At 48.5% G+C, this 14,839-nt stretch overlaps 1 protein-coding gene across 1 annotated transcript in view; it reads left to right on the plus strand.

Annotated features, from left to right (window-relative positions):
- The window catches only part of MAMLD1 (mastermind like domain containing 1), a 63,098-nt gene that overhangs the window by 697 nt on the left and 47,562 nt on the right, over positions 1–14,839 (plus strand). The window lies entirely within an intron of this gene.

Below are 14,839 nucleotides of genomic sequence, written 5' to 3' on the forward strand. Positions count from 1 at the left end.
GACTAATAGGCACTAGATATATTTCATTAGCTTCCTAGTACCACCAAGAACAGGAAGCCGGTGAGTAGGGAACAGAAAGAGATTCCCATTCAACTCTCTAGGTCTGGTGTCCTTTAAAAAACCCATTTGACAAATTCCTACTTTCCCCCCTTGGGATCTAGACATCATCCATGTATCTGAAACTTAGGGTTAGGGCTTCCAGTGGTAGGTCTAGGAGCCAGGATGATAGAGGGTACCATGAGAGCCACTGGTTAGTTGAATTTGGCATCAAAAGCCTGCAACATCACCCGTCTACCAAGATTAGCTCCTTTAGTAGAAGTTGCAGCAAACACAATGGCTGTTATCTCAGCATATTGGGTCCACAGAGGAGTGGCTTACTTAATCTCTGAAATTAATAGAGCAGAGAGGAAATGGCTCTTATAGAGCCATGGGTCTGCTTCCTTCCTGTTCAGAGAACTGGGAGCTCGGGGCTCTGAGGTAACGTCATTTCACATAACTAGAAGGCCTGGCCTCTCCAATTCCAAGGGCAATCCATTTTCAGTAAGTTAGCTTTCTATCTAGTCTAGGATTCTGAGATGTGCACAGGTGTTGGGGGAGATTGTCAAAATCTTGCTTCTCTGTTTTTCTTCATTGTCTATCACCAACAGTATACTGAGAATGTGATATCCTCAGTTGAGTATGTAGACATTAACAGACTTTGATTGCCGGAGTTCCAGCTCACAGAGATGGCAGTCAGATGGGATGGCAGTCATGGAGCAATCACTTGGCTAGCCGCTTGTCCCCCAAGTTGCCAGCCCTTCAGTCAGTCATCTCATAGCAGGCAATCTCTAACATCTATCTTAATTACCCCTTATATTTCTTGCTTCTCTTTTATGGTCAACAACTGAATCCGTGAAGGAAAATCTCATGGTAATACATCCAGAGTCCAGATTCATTTGGGTGTGACTTTCAATTTCTCCTTGGTACACTTGTTTTTGTTCCTAGGATCTGTGTGCGGGTTATATCTACAAGGGTCCTCTTCTCCTTCTCCTCATGAGCCCCACCAAAACCTTTTAAAAAATATGACTAGTAAATAACTGCTTTGGTTTTCATCAGTATAGACTCAATGCCAAAAGGGGTTTCCTTAGACTAGGCCCTTGGAACAGCTAACCATGCCCTCACTTGGGGAAAGTTGCCATTGCTCATGCCATGTCTGAGCTTGGCATCTCTTTGCAGATGGCCTTTTAGAGCCCTTTGTAAGCCTTGCCAAAAATTCACATTTATTGCTTTAGAGTCACACCTTGGACTTGATCAAAATCAGTCCTTCTCCTTCTTCTGTGGCACACCTTGTTCTCTGTCCTTGGCTCTGACTGAGCGACCTGACTGTTTCCAAAATTCCAAGCTGTCCTAAAAGACCAAGGATTTGCCCCAGTTGAGGGGATTCAAAAAACATGCCTCAGGCTCCAAAAGCAACTCTCTCAGATGAGTCCTCTTTGCAGCCAAAAGCACATGTTTCTTCTTGGAAGATGCATGTGGCCTCTGAAGGGGATGACGTTGAAAAAACCCACTCCCTTGGCTGGGTCTGATCGGTAGGCATAGAGTCTGGTCCAGCCAGGTGCTGCTGCTACTATCAGCCAGCAGCCAGGGCAGTCCTTGGCTTGAGCATAGCTGAATTTTCATGATTGTTAAATCCCTGCAGTCTCAGGAAGATACGGGCTCTAACAGAGAGCTCTGCTGCACATGCTGAAGTTCTCAGCAGCCTGGGTGTTTGTGGCCTGAGGGACAGAGACAGAGAGATGAAATGCAGAATGACCTGTAGGTTCGCCATGAAACCTGCTGTCTAGGCAAGTTACTGCAGGGCTCAGAATGTGAGCAGCAGGGAGAAGTCCTTTGTGGGGGCTGAGCTTGCGCTCCCGGGTGTGGCCTGAGCTGTATCTCTACTGTTTCCATTGCTTGCTAACATCCAGGGATGACACCCCAGCCCCAGCCCCAGGAAACTGTGTGCGCCACTCTCCCTCATCCTGCAAGCATCTTTTCCCCATGGAGACCTGATTGAGACACTCAGTTTACCTGGTTCTTTTGTGCTTTATCACAAAACTAACAACAACAAAAATGTTTCAAGTAAAGATCTTTTAATAAAATTTTGTCAGCTTCAAAGGAGAATTCTCTTAAATTAGTCCCAGGCTTTCCAGGAATGTGAATAATCTAGAACCCCCTTGCAGGAAAATGTACATCCAATGTGATGATTATTCTTGGCCTAAGACCAGGGCTTGGGACACCTGGAGTCTAGTCTTGCTTTTGCTCCTAAATAGCTCTGGGACTTTGTCCATCTTTTGCCCTCCCCGAGGCCAAAAGTCAAATGAGCCAGGAGTAAGGATAGCCACATTTAATTGAGCACTGACTAGGTGCCAGGTACTTGTGGAATATTATCTCCTGTAATCCTTAGGTTAACGCTGGGTTGAAGAGGCTATCTCCAGGAAACTGAGGCTCAAAGAGGTTAAGCAACTTGACCGAAGTCATAGAACACGTTGAAAATCACGAAGCGCTGAGCACCTATCAGGCAGCAGTAGTCATCATTAGAGATCTCAGCGTCACAATTACCTTTTCAGTATTTGCTCATTCATTCAGCAGCATGATTGCTTAATGACTCTTGTGATCTGGAGAAAAGCAGAGTTTTACCTTTTGAACATTTGGGCATCCACCCAAGGTTAATAAGGCATCCAGTCTCTGCCATCAGTGTATATGGAGTTTTAACAGGAGGCAGAACGTTTGGTCCTTCCCTTTGAAGTTAAGATCTCCATTCCTCCCCCAGATTGGTGGGTTGACTGATTACTAGTGTGAGAATCTCTAAAACATTAGCACTGCAGATGGGAGTGCTTTGGAGTCTGCATGGAAGTAGAACTTGGTGTACATGTCTCATGTCACCTCTGTTTCAGTCTACACCCACCACAGGTACAAAGATGGCCCAGCTCTGAGCAGCCACCTAGTCCTTTCAGCTCCAGACAAGAGAGGGGTGTTAAGGGCACACAGTTGGAGAAGGAAAGAGACACTGTGCTCTTTGCTCATCTTCTGTGTTTTGTCTTTTAATGATACTAAATGGCTCGCTATAGGTGACAGTGAGTTGTCGTGCCTAGCATTACTTTTGAATTTTCTAACCATTCTCCCTCTTAAATGGATGAGGACACTAAGGCCTTGAGAAACCCAGTGACTTACAGAGAGCTGCCCATCAAGAAGGCGGGGAGCAATATCGAGAGTCCTCATGTGGGTGACCCCAAGTGCAGCCTCCTTTCCAGCCACAGACTGACCAAAACCCACCCATCACCCCTTCTTCTCTAAATGCCACCTCTAAATGCCAATGGGGCTGAGCAAGGGGGAGAGAGGAGCCCCAAGTGTAACAAGGAATGTATAGATTTGTATGGCTACAAAAACACTGGCCCCATTTTATCTGCCTCTCTTCTTTAGACTGTGACCTTAGAAATACCCAGTAGGAGGAGGCTAGTCACCTCCTGCTGTGGCATGTGATCAGGTTCAGGATTTGTATCCATCATCCTTGGAGGCACATGCTTTTCCTTCCAAAAAGAGTACAGGACTCTGTAAGGAGACTTCAAACTAGTGGTTTGGGAGACCTTGAGCATGTCCTTTTCCTCTTGAGCTTGGGGGGGCTGTCTCTGGTCTCCCTCCACATTTCCAGGGTCTGTCCTGTGTGCCCAGCCCAGTGCTACACCTCAGGCTCCAGCAGTTCCCAGTCGAGGAGTGGACTGTTCCAGGATTTCCGCACTGGGTACAAATCGGTCCTACTCTGTAGTTCTACTTATCCTATCCTGAAACTGGGAGGAGAGGAGAGAAAAATGGAGTGGGTCTATTTTGTGACCTACTTTGGGTACATTGGCTCATCTGCTCCTGTGACTCAGGGATTAGTATATCCACTTCACTGATGAAGAGGCTGAGGCTCAGAGAAGATGGCAACTTTACGACATTACAGTCAGTAGGTTGGAAATTCAGATCTCAAATCCAGGTGCCCTGACTCCAAAGGTCCTCCTCCTTTGCTGCTTCCCATTCTCAGATTAGGAACCCAGAGAGAATCTCCTGTAGGCTGGCCACGACTCTGGAGACTCAGGCCAGAGCAGTGGACCAGAGTCCTGGGTTGCCTTGAGATTTCCTTCCAGTGGCAGAGATAGCCCATAAACAGAAATAGAGTGGATGCATCTTTATTTCACTCTGGTGGTTCCCTAGAACCTTCTGACCAGCATTGTCTCCAGCCCAGCCTGTATGCAGTGAGCCGGACTAATTAAAAACCCTACAGGGAGATAGGGACAGCCAGCCAGGACCTGGTCTAAGTTGTCTAAACAGCCTTTTTGGAATCTTGGAGGGGAAGCCCAGTGTTCCCTGCTTCATGCAGGCTGTGGCCATGCTTCAGGTACAGGTCTGGCCCCAGGAGATGGAGCTATGCATATGGCCCCCACTTCCAGGAACCAGGTGGTCCAGGGACCAGCTCATCAGGTAGGTCACTGTCCCTGACACTTAGTGATATCTTGCGTGAGTGTCTGGGCTTTAGTCCACAACAGTACCATAGGGTTAATAATCTACCCTCTGCCCACATGAGGGCTTCTGGGATGGTGATGACCAAGATGTGGATATAAACGCAGTCTAAACACCAGGTATTACTGCTGTTTGCACTTTTTTCTAATGATCAGAGATTGGCATCGACTCAGAAGGCAGTGGGGAGTGTGTCCTTGGAGCTCAGGTAGAAACACACGGGAGCCCTGAGGACACCTCAGTCTCATCAGCAGCCTCTCTGACTGAGAAGGGCTGGATTTGCGCTGTAGCTCTGAGCATTCTGGGTCAAGGCCTGCAGTGAGTATGCGCCTTTCTATTTTGGGGATCCTCCCCACGGAGCACGCAGCTGCTCGCTCCCTTTTCCCCTCCTCCTCCTCCTGCAGGAAGGGCCCTTTCCTGCTTCAGACATTCAGCCAGGGCGGCCACCAGGCAGAGGCCTTGCATTCACACCCATCTCTTCCACCAGGGCTCAGTGCTTCTCGCCTGCAGGATACTGCTGGGCTCCGCATCTGGGTCCTGCCTGGGTAGCCCAGTTCAGCAAACTGGTGACCTGAAAATCACAGTCTGTTTGAAAGAGAGGATGCTGGGAGGCGAGTTCCATTTGGCAGCTGGCAGCTGGGAGCTCGGTGCTGCCTTGTCTGCACTCCTGCCTGGCCCCCGCCCCTGGCTGCCTTGACATTAGGCCCAAGGTGACAGGTTTCTGGAGGTTGAGCTTCCCGGGAAGGAGAGTGGACTCTGTTGAACTCCAGATCGGAGTGGTAGAAGGGCCTAGCTGAGCTGAAGATCAGGCATCACCCCCCACAGGGTACATGTAAACTGGGGGCATGCCCTGGAGATGAGGACCTGGGGCTCCCAAACCCTGGGCTGTCCTGTGTCAGCGAAGACCTCCTGCTTTTGCTGAAAATTCCCAGCTAGGAACTCAATATAACTCCGCTCGCAGACAGATATTTGGGTCACGAGCTGCCCCTGGGGTGCCGAATTCCAGACCTCATGGGGGAGCGAGGGAAGCATGTGCTTCTGAGGTTTGGGGTTCAGGTTTTGATTTCTGCAGTCGACAGAATAATTTGTTAACACGCTCCCTTCTCCCCTTTGCCTTTCCTTACCCTCTCCTTCCTTCCTGCCTTTTCTTTCTCCTCCTCATCTCCTGCCTCCCTTCTCACCAGATCTCCAGCCCCCACAATACCTAAGTTAGAAAGGCAACCATGAGCCACAGGCACTGGACTTGACCACTGGGGGCCCAGGGCCAAAGGCCAGGTGTGGCTACCGCTGCCACTGCCTCTCACCCTCCTGCCACCCTGCCCCTCCACACAAATGTGCCTTTGTGTGTCTCCTCCAGTGCTGTGGGGTTCGGTCACCCTCTTGATTCCCCATCCCAAGCTGCTTTTGCAATTCACTTGCTCCCCAACTGGCACAGGCACCCCTGTGACGCCAAGGTCTCCTGTCCCACCCAAGGCTCAGGCCTGGGCATGTAGTAAATGCTCAGTAAGCAGTGGCTGCTGCTCCTCTTACCATAAAGTCCCTTAGAAATCAGTCAAGCCACCCTCTGTGTTGAACATAAGAGGCCAAGGGCACACAAAGGAGAAGGAACATGTCCAAGGTCACTGGGCCAGTTAGTGAATTTAATCACAGTTTCTGAAAAGCAGTTGTCTCTTGGCCTTGTGCTCGGAAACAAAAACAGCAAGATAATTTGCAGGGAACCTTTTGCTCCAATGGTTCATTCAAACCTGCAGATGCCAGCTGAGCCCCGTCACAAGGCTGGGTGCTCTGGGGGTACAGAGATGAAGAGGAACCAGTCCTTGCTCTCCGAGAGCTGCAGGCCTAACACAGCAGTCTGGAGGTGGGCCAAAGCACTGGGCTGGGAGTGAAAGGGGTAGAAGGTGAAGCTGTCTTATCATAGAGACCTTTGAAGGCCTGAAGGAAGAGAATGTGCTTTAATATGATAGACAAGATGTGAATGGTTCAAGGGTATAGCAAAGCTCGAAGAGGAAGGCAGATGGGCATCCTGGAGGAGGTGGTGTTCTCTCCTTTCACTGTCATCGGTGAAGGTGAAACATGGCATCCGGGATTGCTGCCTACATTGCCCAGCTCGGGCCTGGTTCAGAAATGGTCACCTAACTTGGGCAAGAGTAGAAACCATGAAGCTTTTCAGCTCTGGAAATGTCATCTGATGCTTTTGTGAACAGTAAACCTCCTTGGGCCCCTGTAGTGTAAGGAGGGCAATTTAGAAATAACTTATTTCCCTTGGGGAAGATGCTCAGCTCAGGCTCTAGGTCAAGGGTCGGCAAACTCCAGCCCATGGGCTAAATTCAGCTGGGAGCCTGTTTTTGTAAAGTTTTATTAGCACACAGCCATGTCCGGCTGTTAACATATTGTCTACTACGGAATGGCAACAAGACACCACAGGGCCTGCAAAGTCTGAGATGTTTACTGTTTGGGCCTTTACAGAAAAAGTTGGCCACCCTCTGACCTAGGTCACTGGGCTATGGTTCGTCTTTTTAAAGCCATAGTTTCTCCTAACAGGTGGGCGCTCCGCTGTACCGCTTGCGGGAGGAATCACAGGTGTTCTGCTTCCTCTCCCGTGCCACAGCCAGCTTGGTTCCCGGCTCTGGAGCCTTTCTCTCCTCCAGAGCCCTTGCCTCTGTGACTGTCCTCTATTCTGCCCGCAACTTGCAATTCTCGCTGTCCCGTCAGTGTCCAGAGAGGCCTTCCACAAACAAGCTGAGCTGATCATTCCCACTGCTGACAACTTGCAGCCTCCCGCCTTCCCACCGCCTTCTACGGCGCCCTGGGCCAGCTCACAGCTGCTTCCCCGGCTCACTCTGCACCAAGCCTGCTGGCCACCTGCCTGCCCCGGGAACATGCCAGGAGCTTCCCCCCAGGGGCTTCTTGCTTCTGCCCTCCTGCCTAGAGGCCTGCATTTAGATGTCCACTTGACTGTCTCCTTTTCAGAGGAGCCACCTAGCCTTTGTCACGTAGCCATTTCTTCAGTCCTATGACAAGCACTGCTCACACTCTGTGCTCGTTTACTGTCTGTGCCACTAGAATTCCAGCTCCTTCTGAGGCTGCCCCACTGCTTCTCTCCCTGGTGTGTGCTTCCCCGGGACCCCCTAGACAGCCTTGCTTTGCACAATTAGTGGACAGAAGCCCAGTGCCACTCCCTCTAGCTGCCTCTTTTTCTAGAATGAGCCTCTGGTGCTAAAGCTGTCTAGTGATAGGACTGCCTATGGGACACTGTCAGGAAAGCTGAACGTTTTCTTGCCTCTTTTTGTCCTTTAAGTCAAGCCTTTGGGGTTTAGAACAATGAACTTGGCCAATATAAAATATCTCCAGGAAGCCAGCCCCCAAACACCAACACCCAACATCTGCTTTCTGAATATATGGCTTCAAAGAGCTTAGTGTACAGTGGCTAACTGCTGTCCATCCTATTTATTTTAGCCACATGACAGCTAAGGAACTGAGAAATGCCTTGCCCTTTCCTGTAGTTAAATCTGACATAAAATTACTTTATTGGCAGCATTTTAACAAACAAAAATCTCCTGTGCTTTCACCAGTAATTCAGCTTCAGTTTTATGGATGAGAAAAAAATAATTATAAATGACTCCAAAGGGACAGTTTTGAGGGTTTTCCTAGTTCAGAGAGTCTTCTTCCTCTGGCCCAGCCCAACGGAGCTTCTGACAGAGCGGTGGGGCAAGAAGGAGGTATCCTTAAGGACACCCCCAAATCAGCAGCACCGTCACCACCACCTGCTCCTCCTCTACCGCCACTGCCATCTCCGCCACCATCGCCTCCATCATGGCCACCACCACGGCCACCACCACCACCGTCACTTCCCCCTCTTATATCTCTACTACCTCCACCACGTCACCAACATGAACACCAGCACGAACACCAACACCACCTCTTCACCACCTCCACCGTCACTACCGCCACCTCCGTCACTACCACCCCTACTACTGCCTCCAATACCGCCAAGTCACTGCTGCCTCCATCGTCACCACTTCCTCTACCACTAACCACCACCAGCACTGTCATCTATATCACAGCACTCCCACCCTTGCACACACATGCGTGCATTCACACACATACAGACACATACACACTGAGACGGGAAAGGTTTTAGATTATATGACATATCCCATGATACAATCACACATACTTTCCATAGACAGTGAAAGAAATGACTATTTTGTTTTTTGTTTTTTTTTTTAAATTTTTTTTTAAATGTTTTATTTATTTCTANAACTGACTAAGCCACCCAGGCGCCCCAAGAAATGACTATTTTGAATTGTCATTATTTTCAATATGTAACCCACTCCTGTTGCTCTGTGCTTTTTGGAACATCAGCATGTGTTTGTGAGCAAAATTAAATTAGGATTCATTACCTATATCTCCAAGTGCACACCTTAAAAAACCTGTAAGTTTGGATGAGAGATCTTTTACTTCATGAAAGGATTGACTAAGGATTTCCTTTCAATGGCAGATTCTTTTTTTCCCAATGGCAAAGTCTTCTTGCATTTTATTATGATTCGGTTTAGAAAAATTAGCCTTGCATACAGCTGTTCAGAAGCACGGCCAATGAGTAAATGCAGATCTGCCTTGAATGACAAATGCTGCTGAGTAAACCATGTTAAAGGCTATTTTAGGACCACCAAGAATGTGTTTGCATTTTCAAGAGTGGAAACAGAAAGAATATTTATTTGACATGTGCACCGTGCCACGCACGATGCTCACTTTACATTTCTAAACTCATGGGATCTTATAAAAATGTGTGAAGCGGGCCCTACTACCCCCATTTTGGTTGCACAGCATTGTGAACGAGTGAAATGCCGCTGAATTGTACACTTAAAAGAGACTCATTTCATGCTCTGTGGATTTAACCTCCATTTTAAAAAAAGAAGGCCTAAATTATTTCACAACATATAGTATAACCTAAATTGTATATCATTTTTATTTATCAATCATGCCTTACTCGATAAAGCTGGGGATAAAAGAGGACCTAACCATGGGGAGGGTCTCTGGACTGACCTCACGCTTCTTGTCCCCTATCCCCTCCTAGCCTCTGTGTCTGTGATATCAGAGCTCAAACAGCCTGATTCTAAAATCTATTGGCTGGGGTTGGTACATCTGTAGACAGTTAGTAGTTTTAGAGTCAGAAGTTGGCACTCAGCTGCTAAAATGTGCTTATTCACCAAGCATGTGACCTTCAGAATGTACGAGACTAACCAGGTGGCTCTGGATTCTTCTCCCACCTACACAGCTGCTGGGTTTCTCATGGAAGGGAATCCCTACTGTGTTCGAAAGCCTGTTGCCATTTTACTTAGCCCATTGTTGGGACACAGGCAGAAGTGAAGTCACATTGTGCCTAAGCTTCAAGACTCACCCTTCAAACCTTCTAAGNATTTTTTTCCTAAGTAATCTCTACATCCAATGTGGGGTCAAACTCACAACCCTGAGACCAAGAGTCGCACTCTTTACTGACTGAGCCACCAAGCGCCCCTAATTTTTTTCTTGTAATGTTATATTATCTTTCATAAAGAGAGCCCCCCAAAATGTATGAGCTCTAATGCCCACAATGTAGAAATCTATGCCTGTGAACAGAGGAGAAGGCCCTGAGTAATAAGCAACCACTCAAGTTGGTGTCCTGGCAATGAGGAGGAGCACCTCCCACAAAATCAGGACTGTCCCCATGGCCCTGACTCAGCCATGGCAATCCAATGGGGCCTTGCTATGACGAGAGATATTACTGCTGTGCTCACCTGCACACAAGCAGAGGCCTCTAGGGTTATCTGGATGGAGAGCCATGAATATCCAATGTGGTGTGTGATTTCCATACAGCACAAACTGCCTCAGCTCCAAATGACCCAGGACTTGTTTCCAGCTTTTAGATTATCAATGACTAGTTGTTATCCCCAGCTTAGCTCTGCCATAAGTCGTGTCCCTGAAGTGCACCAACAGGCCATCAGGAGCCAGACCAGGGGCTTCTCCACTGACCCTACTCCTAATCCCATAAGTATCAGGAAGAAGCCAACCACCACTTGATGGAACCCATATCTGGAGTCCTGGCCAATATGGAGACACTTGTGAAAGGAAGGCCTGGGGAGCCAGGAGCCAGACAGCAAAGGGAGAGGAGATAAGAGCTTCCCATACAATGCGTGGTCATCAGCTAAATTGGGGGCCTCACCGAGGACTTCATAGTATGGATGCAGGGCCTACCAAATGGGTCTAGAGCTACAAATATGGCTGTGTCCCACCTTCCTGGGTGGCTCTGAACCCTAGGCCACCTGTGTATGTGCTCTTGTTAGAGATGTGGAGAGCTGGGGACAGGGTCAGCCACAGCCCAAGGCAACAGAGTAGTATTAACAACAGGACAACTAGACTCAACAGTCTGCCAGCATAAGAGGTGTCAAGATCCTTCTGGCTCACAGGGTGTCTTGGGATTACTACTTGAGGGTGTTTTCCACTGGTGTCAGCCTCTAGATGAAGGGTAGTTTGGCTTCTATGAAAACTGCCTAGCCTTCTGGTGGGGGCTTTCTTTCCTCATCTCTGAATCCTTCCACCTCTCTGGAGCATTCTAGAAAAAGAGTGTTTTCTTAGGAGCTGCCTCCATGGATTCAACAGAGATTTCCTTTGGCTATGAGGTAGACCAAGAGGTGACATAGAGCTCAGGAAATGACAGCTCTGTGACCATGATCTGCAGGGCTGAGGGGTACTGGGACCCAGTTATAGAGGCACTACCTGGCAGGGAGGCCTCACTCCTGCCTGGGAGCTTTGCATTCAAAATATAAGAGCTCACAACCTCTGGAAAACTGGAAGCACCGTGGTGCCTTTGGCATCATGTTCTCTGTGAGCTCAGTCACCCTCCCTTCAGCCTTGTTCATTTTCTATGTGCTGAACTCCAACTGGAGATATCCAAACTTGCAGTTGGCCCACTCCTCCAGTGACTGGTGAAGCAGTTAAGGGCAGGCAGGTGGGGGACATAGGCCTAGATGACTGACATAGAACATTGCCGAGTTGTCCTTCTGGATTGATCTCCAGGAATGAGCTTTATTTTTTTTTTAAATATTTTTATTTTTTTATTTCTAGGATAGAGAGAGACAGCATGAACAGGGGAGGGTCAGAGAGAGAGGGAGACACAGACTCTGAAACAGGCTCCAGGCTCTGAGCTGGCAGTCAGCACAGAGCCCGACGCGGGGCTCGAACCCACGAACCGCGAGATCATGACCTAAGTGAAAGTCGGACGCTTAACCGACTAAGCCACCCAGGTGCCCCTCCAGGAATGAGCTTTAAAACAGCATCACTGAGTTTCACGTGGCCCTCGAGGTGGTTGGGGAGCTGGTAGGTGAGTTGGTAGGATTCTAACAGAATGTGTAAGCACAGCTCATTTGATCAAAACTGTAGGCCACCTTTCTTGATTCAACTAGAGCAGACCTACTATTTTCAGGACTACAGTGCTAGTCCACACACAGACATGCGCGTGCGCGCGCACACACACACACACACACACACACACACACATGTTCAAGTAATTCCTATTAAAAGGACATAGAGATATTTGTGGAGGACCATAATTTGACCCCCACTGGGTCAGGGAATGTTGTGCGTTTTTAAAGAGTATCTGCAATTGGCAACGATGTGCACTTCCTGGGCATGGCAAGGGTGTTTGTGGGCCATTGGGCTGTCCTTTGCCTACTGTTGCCCTAGGGAGAGAGGCCCTCTTGGGTGAAAGAGAAGAGAATTCATCATTTCCCTACAGGAGCAGTACAGGAAGAAATTCACAGCTTTAGTTTACCAAAGCTGGGAGTCATTCACTTGACAGCTGGGGAAAGTGAAGCCCAGAGTGGGACAGGGACCTAGGAGAGGCCATACTGCAGGATCTTTAGAAGCACAGCCCAGAGAGAAGTGAAGAAGTTCAGCTTAAATGACCTCTGAAGGCCCCTCTGCCCTCTTGAAATACAGAAATGCAGGTCTGCCAAGAGGCGCTGGCAGCCTCCAACATCGGGTGTGTGGCCTCTAGCATTGGCTCTGCCCCCCTGTTTTCCCCTTCTTTGCGTGATTCTGGGCTCATCAGTGTTATTCCAGTGAAACACAGATGAAGCTTGTTAACCTGGGTCCGACACAGACAGGATTGTCTGGACTCAGGCAGGGTCTTTGCCTTTGACCCGTGGCCTCTATTCCAGCCCCGCACAGCATCCGCTTCCTCTGTAGGCCAGCCTCACCAAATTCATCCAACCGTTTGAGACTGACTCCATCTTTCTCTCCTCCTTAGAGTGATCATCCTCATCCCACTAGTGAGGCTACATGGGAATGTGTTCAGAGGAAACCAGGTCAGGGTTTCTTCCTGTGAAGAAAGGCCAACCTGAGAGTCAGAGAAGCTTGCCCATGGGCACGTCGCTTCCTGGCTCCAGGCATCACCAGTCCTAACACGAGTGAGAGACTCCAGCCTATCTCCAAGGGCCTAAAAGGTCTGGCAAGCTAGGAGTACAAGGATAGTGCTCCAGAAACCCACATTCAGTGACAGAATATTTCAATTCTCAGTGGGGGGAGGGGGACAATATGAATTATGAGCTCATTAAATCTATGTGTGTCTATAGGTTTGGGGCCATTCTTAAGATTTGCTAACTCTTCTTCCAACTAGTGTGTCTACACTACAGAAAGGGAAAATGCAGTTCTAGAAAATTACCCTCCTAGGTCTGCTCATTTCTACATTTGCTGGGGCTGCTGCTTACATGGCTCTGGTTGATGCTTGCCAAAGCCACAAGTCTCCAGTTTGAGGTAGCAGAGTGCCACAGGCAGTGTGACAGAGTCCACACTGGTGGGGAGTGGCATGCCACAGGAGGCAGCACTGCTGGCTGTCAAGACTAGGCTGCTCACGTCCCTCTGTTCCCTCCGATCCTCTTTCCAGTCCTAGTGGGCATGTCCTTATTTCTCAGAGGGCAAGCTGAGGCCAAGGCTGGAGGGCAGTGGGGCAGCATGGGGACCCAGGGCTGGAGAAAAAGATCAGGAACAATTCCTGCTCCCGATGTGCATGCTTCAGTGATGCTGTGAGGCGCACAGTACAGGCCGAGTGCCCATTTTACAAAAGAAGATATTGAGGCTCAAAGAGGGGTAGTGACTGGCCCACAGTCACACAACAAGTGGAGGAGCTAGGACTTCAATGCAGGTCTTTTGGTGTCTCCTTCAGGGCTCTGTCCTGCACCCCTGCTTGCCGCTGCCTGCATCAGGTGGTAAGGCTGCACTTTCTGCTGGACCAGGGCAAGCCAGGGGCACCAATAAATCCCCTATTTGTAGGTTCAGACTCTCGCTCCAAACCACTTATTAGCAGAGGTTCTTGCTTGACACCAACTGATTCCTCTTAAAGTCAATCAGCATTCAGAGTTCTCTGCCGTTCCCAGCTACCCTAGGGTTGTCCAAAGCGTCATGTCTTGCACTTCTGGAAATGCTGAGAGTCCCTTTTGATCTACAAAAATGTCAGTTTCAATGTGTGAGGAGGTTTTTCTGAAGAACAAACTCCATGCAAATGGAGTATATGCCCAAATATAGGCCTTTATACTGTACATATGGACACTCATCTGATATATATCCCTGTATATATCCAGGCATGTTCTTTCCCTTCGTCCCTCCCTTCCATCCTCTCTCTGTTCCTGCAACCCCAATCCCGACGCATCGTTGTCTTATCTATTCTGAGGCTGCATATACCATGCCCCACGATGTCTTTATTCCTTCCTTCTGAGCAAGCATACTAGGGACCATCCTTGTCTCTGAGGGCTGGAAATCCAATCTAGTGGGCCAACACCAAGCACTCAGAAACTCATGGAATGTGGAACAGTACTGAAGAAAGATGATGGAGTACAGATGTACTTGAGAGAGAGATTGAGAGAACCAGCAAGCAGATTGGCCTAAGCTGACCTGGAGGAGGCACCAATGGGGGGAAAGGGAGGAGACTAACAGGCCACAGGCGATTTCCACCTTTTTGACAATTTTTCCCATGCCTTATGTGCTCGGGGATCTCTGGAGGAAAATGAGGCTCCCTGAACTGATCTCTCCTAGACACCTTTGGCCTCCTATGAACTTACCCAGCAGGAACCATGCATATTTCTGCAGGCCTTCTCTTAGTGTCCATGTTAAACCTCTAGCTAGAGTTTCCAAAATTAAGTGTTCATAACAGCCTGCCAGATTTCTTTGGGAAGAATAATATATTTATGTATTTTACATGCATACATATTTCTAATGTATACACACATATATAATATTTCTTTATATATTATTCTTATTATATACATATATAATATTCTTTATTCTTTTT

This window comes from Crocuta crocuta, unplaced genomic scaffold, assembly GCF_008692635.1.
Source record: "Crocuta crocuta isolate KB4526 unplaced genomic scaffold, BGI_CrCroc_1.0 scaffold1304, whole genome shotgun sequence".
NCBI lineage: Eukaryota > Metazoa > Chordata > Mammalia > Carnivora > Hyaenidae > Crocuta > Crocuta crocuta.